The following is a 7,146-nucleotide window of genomic DNA, read 5'->3' as shown; positions in this document are numbered from 1 at the left end:
AAAAATCAAAAGGAAGGAAAAGAAGTGGAAAGTGAGGAAGAAAGAGAGAAGGAGAAAGGAGGAGAGGGAAGGGAAGGGAAGGGAAGGGAAGGGAAGGGAAGGGAAGGGAAGGGAAGGGAAGGGAAGGGAAGGGAAGGGAAGGGAAGGGAAGGGAAGGGAAGGGAAGGGAAGGGAAGGGAAGGGAAGGGGGAAAGGGAAAAGGGAAAAAAAAGGGGGAAAAGGGAAAAAAAAGGGGGAAAAAAGGGAAAAGGGAATCTCAGTTGTTCCTGGGCTCCAGGGAGAGCACAGAGAGATCCATAACAAATGATTCCTGCTGTGACTGCATCAAGCACTCCGCCTGAAGTTTGTGTCCTACAAAGAGAATTAACAGTGGGAGCTGTTAGTCCTTAGCTCTGTCTTTTCAAGGCTCCCGTGAATATTTAACGAGCTAATCTTTTGTCAGGCTTAAACCCTGCGCCGATGTTCAGCAGCAGGCACAGCTTAGCACTGAAAGGGATTTTTGTTTGCTTTTGGTCTGATTATCACTGAAAGGGTTTGGGTTTTGTTGGCTTTGAAATCCTCACCTTGTGAGATTAGAGAGCAGGGAACAGGTAAATGAAGGCAAATAGGACGTGGTGTTCATGGATAATCTGTGCAGGGAACGGGGCACAGGCAGGCAGCTCTCCTGGGCTTCCATCAGATCGGCAGGACACAAACCCCGGGTCAGACTGGGAACCTGAGCAAAACCTGACAAAGGAGCTGTGTAAGAGCCCCAGATATTCCATCACCAAAGGAGCTGTGTAAGAACCCAAAATATTCCATCACAAAAGGAGCTGTGTAAGAACCCAAAATATTCAATCACCCAAAGCAGCGGTGTAAGAACCCAAAATATTCAATCACCCAAAGGAGCGGTGTAAGAACCCAAAATATTCAATCACCAAAGGAGATGTGTAAGAACCCAAAATATTCAATCACCCAAAGGAGCGGTGTAAGAATCCAAAATATTCAATCACCCAAAGCAGCGGTGTAAGAACCCAAAATATTCAATCACCCAAAGGAGCGGTGTAAGAACCCAAAATATTCCATCACAAAAGGAGCTGTGTAAGAATCCAAAATATTCAATCACCCAAAGGAGCGGTGTAAGAACCCAAAATATTCAATCACCAAAGGAGATGTGTAAGAACCCAAAATATTCAATCACCCAAAGCAGCGGTGTAAGAACCCAAAATATTCAATCACCCAAAGGAGCGGTGTAAGAACCCAAAATATTCAATCACCCAAAGGAGCTGTGTAAAAACACAAAATATTAAATCACTCAAAGGAGGTGTGTAAGAACCTACGATGTTTAATCACTCAGAGGAGGTGTTTAAGAACCCAAAATATTGAAGCATCCAAAGGAGCTGTGTAAGAACTGAAAATATTTAATCACCCAAAGGAGCTGTGTAAAAACCCCAAATATTCAATCACCCAAAGGAGCTGTGAAAGAATCCCAAATATTCCATCACCAAAGGAGCTGTGCAAGCTGCAGGGAGCCTGAGCAGGCTCGGGCACAGGCATCTCCAGAGGGCCCCTCCTGTCCCAGCCCATCCAGAGCCACGCTGAGCTCATGGGACCTCGAGGGCTTCTCAGGGGTGCAGCCAAGCACAGGATTCATGGAATTGTGGAATATCTGAGCTGGAAGTGACCTCAGGGATCACAGTGCAGCTCCTGGCCCTGCACAGACACGAGTAGTGTCCCCGTGCCTGGGAGCAGTGTCCATAATGTCACCCCCTGCCTTCAGGTTTGTGTCCTTCACCTCCCCCAGCTCCACAAAATCCCCAGCGCTGCCCTGAGCGCTGCTTTGCTCTTCATTCCAGGGCAGAATCCCGAGCTGAGCCATGTCCTGCCCATGGAGACACCAGGCACAGCTTTGGGCTGGGCTCTCGTAGCCCAGAGTGTTGTGAGGTGGGACTTGTGTCACCCCTGGGGACACAGGAGGAGCCCTGGGGACACAGGAGGAGCTGGAGCTGCTGCAGAGAGCCCAGGGGAGGCTCCAGGATGAGCAGAGGGATGGAGCAGCTCTGCTGGCAGGAAAGGCTGGCACAGCTGGGATTGTTCACCTGCACAGGAGAAGCTTTGGGCTGAGCTCAGGGTGAGCCCCAGGAAAGCTGGAGAGAGACAATTTCCAGGGATGGAGGGACAGCACACAGGGAATGGCTTCAAAGTGAAAAATTACAGGTTTAGATCAGATATTAGGAAGACATTCCTCCCTGTGAAGGTGGGGAGGCCCTGGCACAGCTGGGGCTGCCCCTGGATCCCTGGCAGTGCCCAAGGCCAGGTTGGACACTGGAGCTGGAGCAGCCTGGGACAGTGGGAGGTGTCCCTGCCATGGCAGGGATGATCTTTAATGTCCCCTCTGAGCCAAACCCTTCTGGAATTCTCTGACATTCCCAACCTTCAGGCCAAGGTTAAGAACCTTCAACAAATGATGAATAGATGGAATAGAGGACAAATAATGGAATAGAATAATCAAATGAATCATAGATGGAATAGAGGATGAATAAACCGGTATTATCTCTCCAGAGGTTACCGAGTTGTGTCATTCTACTGATATCAAACCCCATAAGAGACAGGAGAAATAAATCCCTCTGGCTCGTGAACCTCTGTTCCCAAATCTTCCAGGAGTGTTTCCTTCTGAGCGCAGCTGCCTCCATCCTTTTGTCTCACTTGCGAGGCACCTCCGGGCGAGCATCGAAGAGCTGCAGGATTTCATTTATTTGGCTGTTCGTGTTTTATCGGGGCAGAGTGTTTGACCTGCTGCAATGATTTATTCTGTGGGATTTCCTCACTATTGTCGGCTGCATCTTCCCTCTTTACACCCACTCCAAACCCCTGTGTGTTCTATCCCCGCTCTGTTCCCTCTCAAATGCAAAAAGTGTTGAAAAATAATTAACAAATTACACACAAATAGAAAACTGTTTAACTGTTGGGGGTTTTAAATTATGATACCTCACTCCTGTCAGCCAACTTTGCCTTTACGGTTCTGTCTGCACCTAGAAAATTAGGATTATTTTCCTAACCCGAAGGAAAAATTACTGCTTTTTTCGCAGCAGCAGCCGGCTCTGCAGGACACGGAGTTTCTCACCCCATTTAAATGCAAACACGCAGAGGATCCTCGCACAAGAACGAAAACCACTTAAAAGCATTAACATCCAGGTGTTTATTTCTTTACCCAGAGGGTTGAGTTGTTCCCTTTTACGAGCTGCTGAGGACACATTTCCCTTTTTAACCCCGTTTGGAGCAGCCCGGAGCGGCTCGTCCGTGTTTTTAACAAAGCGGAGGGACCACGGGGCGGTGCCAGGTCAGTGCCCCAACAGCGGCGGATGTTCAGAGGGTGCCTTCCTACACCTGATCTGGAAACTGGCACCTGAGGCCACGTAAACGTGCCAAAGCCTCAGCCGCACCTGCCCGCGGGTGTGTGCCAGGCTGGGAGAGCAGTGATGGGATGGGGACAGCAGTGCCAGGATGGGGTCAGCAGTGCCAGGCTGGGAGAGCAGTGCCAGGATGGGACAGCAGTGATGGGATGGGGTCAGCAGTGCCAGGCTGGGGACAGCAGTGATGGGATGGGGACAGCAGTGCCAGGCTGGGGACAGCAGTGCCAGGCTGGGGACAGCAGTGCCGGGATGGGGACTGCAGTGATGGGATGGGGACAGCAGTGATGGGATGGGGACTGCAGTGATGGGATGGGGACAGCAGTGACAGGCTGGGGTCAGCAGTGATGGGATGGGGACAGCAGTGATGGGATGGGGTCAGCAGTGCCGGGATGGGGACAACAGTGCCGGGATGGGGTCAGCAGTGCCAGGATGGGGACAGCAGTGATGGGATGGGGACAGCAGTGCCAGGCTGGGGTCAGCAGTGATGGGATGGGGTCAGCAGTGCCAGGCTGGGGTCAGCAGTGATGGGATGGGGACAGCAGTGCCGGGATGGGGACAGCAGTGCCAGGCTAGGGACAGCAGTGATGGGATGGGGACAGCAGTGCCAGGCTAGGGACAGCAGTGATGGGATGGGGACAGCAGTGCCAATCTGGGGACAGCAGTGCCAATCTGGGGACAGCAGTGCCGGGATGGGGACAGCAGTGCCAAGGACGCCACGCCGGGCTGGGAGCGGCAGCCGCGGGTCAAAGCAGGGCACGAAGGGGGTTCGGGGGCTTGGGGGGCTCGGGGAGCCCCGGGCAGGTGCAGGACACACACACACAGAAAAACACACACACACACACACACACACACACACACACACACAGACACACACACACACACAAAGAGGAGATTTTTGGTCACTCTGCAAAGGCTCCGGTGGGGCCGGGGTGGCTGCGGTCCCGCTCCAAAGTGAAACTGGGAAGGGGCTGTGCCCGGAGAAGTGGGACGGGGCAGGGGCTGTGCCCACTCAGGGGCTGTGCCAGGGCAGGAGCTGTGCCCGGAGCATTGGATCGGAGCAGGGGCTGTGCCCAGAGCGGGTGTGGGGCTGTGCCCGGAGCGGTGGGACGGGGCAGGGGCTGTGCCCGGAGCAGGGGCTGTGCCCGGGCAGGGGCTGTGCCCGGAGCAGGGCAGAGGCTGTGCTCGGAGAAGGGCAGGGGCTGTGCCCGGAGCAGGGGCTGTGCCCGGGCAGGGGCTGTGCCCGGGCAGGGGCTGTGCCCGGGGCAGGGGCTGTGCCCACTCAGGGGCTGTGCCCGGGCAGGGGCTGTGCCCGGGGCAGGGGCTGTGCCCGGAGCAGGAGCTGTGCCCGGAGCAGGGGCTGTGCCCGGAGCAGGAGCTGTGCCCGGAGCAGGGCAGGGGCTGTGCCCGGGCAGGGGCTGTGCCCGGGCAGGGGCTGTGCCCGGAGCGGGGCAGGCACGGGGGAGGAGCTCAGTCCCGGCCCCGCCGCCCCGGGCCCCGCGCAGGCACCGCCCCGTTCCCCCCGGCCGTGCCCGGCGCTGCTCCGCGGCCGCTCCGCTGCTCCGGCTCGTCCCGCGCGTCCCGGCGGTCGCGGCATGGCGGAGAGCCCGGGGCGGCCCCCGGAGCGCAGCGGTGTCCCGCGGGACGGAGGCGAGCACGAGGCGGCGGCGGCTCGGCCCGGGCTGTGCCCCGAGGCGGCGGCCGAGCCCCCGGACGGGCCCGCGGAGCGGCCGCGGCTGAGCGCGGACAGCGGCGGCAGCCCCGGGACACCGAGCGCGGAGCGGCGGGACCCCGGGACACCGAGCGCGGACAGCGGCAGGAGCCCCGGGACACCGAGCGCGGACAGCGGCGGCAGCCCCGGGACACCGAGCGCGGAGCGGCGGGACCCCGGGACACCGAGCGCGGACAGCGGCAGGAGCCCCGGGACACCGAGCGCGGACAGCGGCGGCAGCCCCGGGACACCGAGCGCGGAGCGCCGGGACCCCGGGACACCGAGCGCGGAGCGCCGGGACCCCGGGACACCGAGCGCGGAGCGGCGGGACCCCGGCGGGGACAGCCCGGGGCACGAGGGGCAGCCGGGCGCGGAGCCGGGGGTGCCGGACGGGCCCGGGGGCTCCGCGGCGGCCAGGGCAGAGCCCGAGGGAGCGGCGGTGGCACCGGCGGGGACGGAGCCTGAAGGGGCAGCCCCGGCGGGGATGGAGCCCGGGGACGCGGCTGTGAGCCCGGCGGGGACGGCGCAGGAAGGGGAAGGGGCAGCCCCGGCAGCGGCAGAGCCCCAGGACGGCGCCGTGGCCCCCGGGACGGAGCCCGAGGGCGCAGTGGTTGCTCCGACCGGGACGGAGCCCGAAAAAGCAGCGCCGGCGGGGACGGAGCCTGAGGGAGAGGCGGTGACACCGGCGGGGACGGAGCCCCAGGTGAGAGAGGCGGCGAGGGAGGAAAGCCCGGCGGAGAGAGAGCCCCGGGAGGCGGCGACGGCTGTCCCGGCAGAACCGGAGCCTGAGCAGGCTGCGGAGACAGCCCCGGCGGGGACAGAGCCCCGGGGAGCAGAGGGGACAGAGCCCCGGGAAGCGGAGGGGACAGAGCCCCGGGGAGCAGAGGGGACAGAGCCCCGGGGAGCAGAGGGGACAGAGCCCCGGGAAGCGGAGGGGACAGAGCCCCGGGAAACGGAGGGGACAGAGCCCCGGGAAACGGAGGGGACAGAGCCCCGGGGAGCGGAGGGGACAGAGCCCCGGGAAGCGGAGGGGACAGAGCCCCGGGAAACGGAGGGGACAGAGCCCCGGGGAGCGGAGGGGACAGCGCCATCGAGGACAGAGCCCGGAGAGGAGCAAGGACGGGCGGTCCCAGAGGGAGCAGAGCCCGAAGAGGCTGTCGCGACAGCCCCGTCCGGGACAGATCCCGAGGAAGCCCCGACGGGGACAGAGCACGAAGAGGCCGCAGTGACAGCCCCAGCGGGGACAGTCCCCGAGGATGAAGAGCGGGAGGAAGCCCCGGCTGGGACAGTCCCCGAAAATGCGATGCAGGAGGCAGCCCCGGCTGGGACAGTCCCACAGGAGGCGCTGGGGACAGACCCCGAGGATGCTGGGCAGGAGGCAGCCCCGGCTGCTGTGCCAGCCCTGCAGGATGAGCTGCAGGCTCGGGGGACAGCCCCGGCTGCTGTGCCAGTCCCCGAAGAGGCGCTGGGGACAGTCCCGAGGGATGAGCTGCAGGAGGCAGCCCCGGCAGGGACGGTCCCCGAGGAGGTTTTGGGGACAATCCCCAAGGATGCAGTGCGAGAGGCAGCTCCAGCAGGGACAGTGCCCGAGGAAGTTTTAGGGACAATTCCCAAGGATGCGGTGCGAGAGGCAGCTCCAGCAGGGACAGTGCCCGAGGAGGTTTTAGGGACAATCCCCAAGGATGCGGTGCAGGAGGCAGCTCCAGCAGGGACAGTCCCCGAGGAGGTTTTAGGGACAATCCCCAAGGATGCGGTGCAGGAGGCGGTCCCGGATGATGTGACAGTCCCCGAGAAGGTTTTGGGGACAATCCCCAAGGATGCGGTGCGAGAGGCAGCTCCAGCAGGGACAATCCCCGAGGAGGTTTTGGGGACTATCCCCAAGGATGCGGTGCAGGAGGCAGCCCCGGCTGATGTGACAGTCCCCGAGAATGCGGTGCAGGAGGCGGTCCCGGCTGATGTGACAGTCCCCGAGAAGGTTTTGGGGATAATCCCCAGGGATGCGGTGCGGGAGGCGGTCCCGGATGATGTGACAGTCCCCGAGGAGGG

Source organism: Lonchura striata, chromosome 2 (genome assembly GCF_046129695.1).
Source record: "Lonchura striata isolate bLonStr1 chromosome 2, bLonStr1.mat, whole genome shotgun sequence".
Classification (NCBI taxonomy): Eukaryota; Metazoa; Chordata; class Aves; order Passeriformes; family Estrildidae; genus Lonchura; species Lonchura striata.
The sequence above is the reverse complement of the archived record's forward strand: the minus strand, read 5'-3'. Positions refer to the sequence as shown.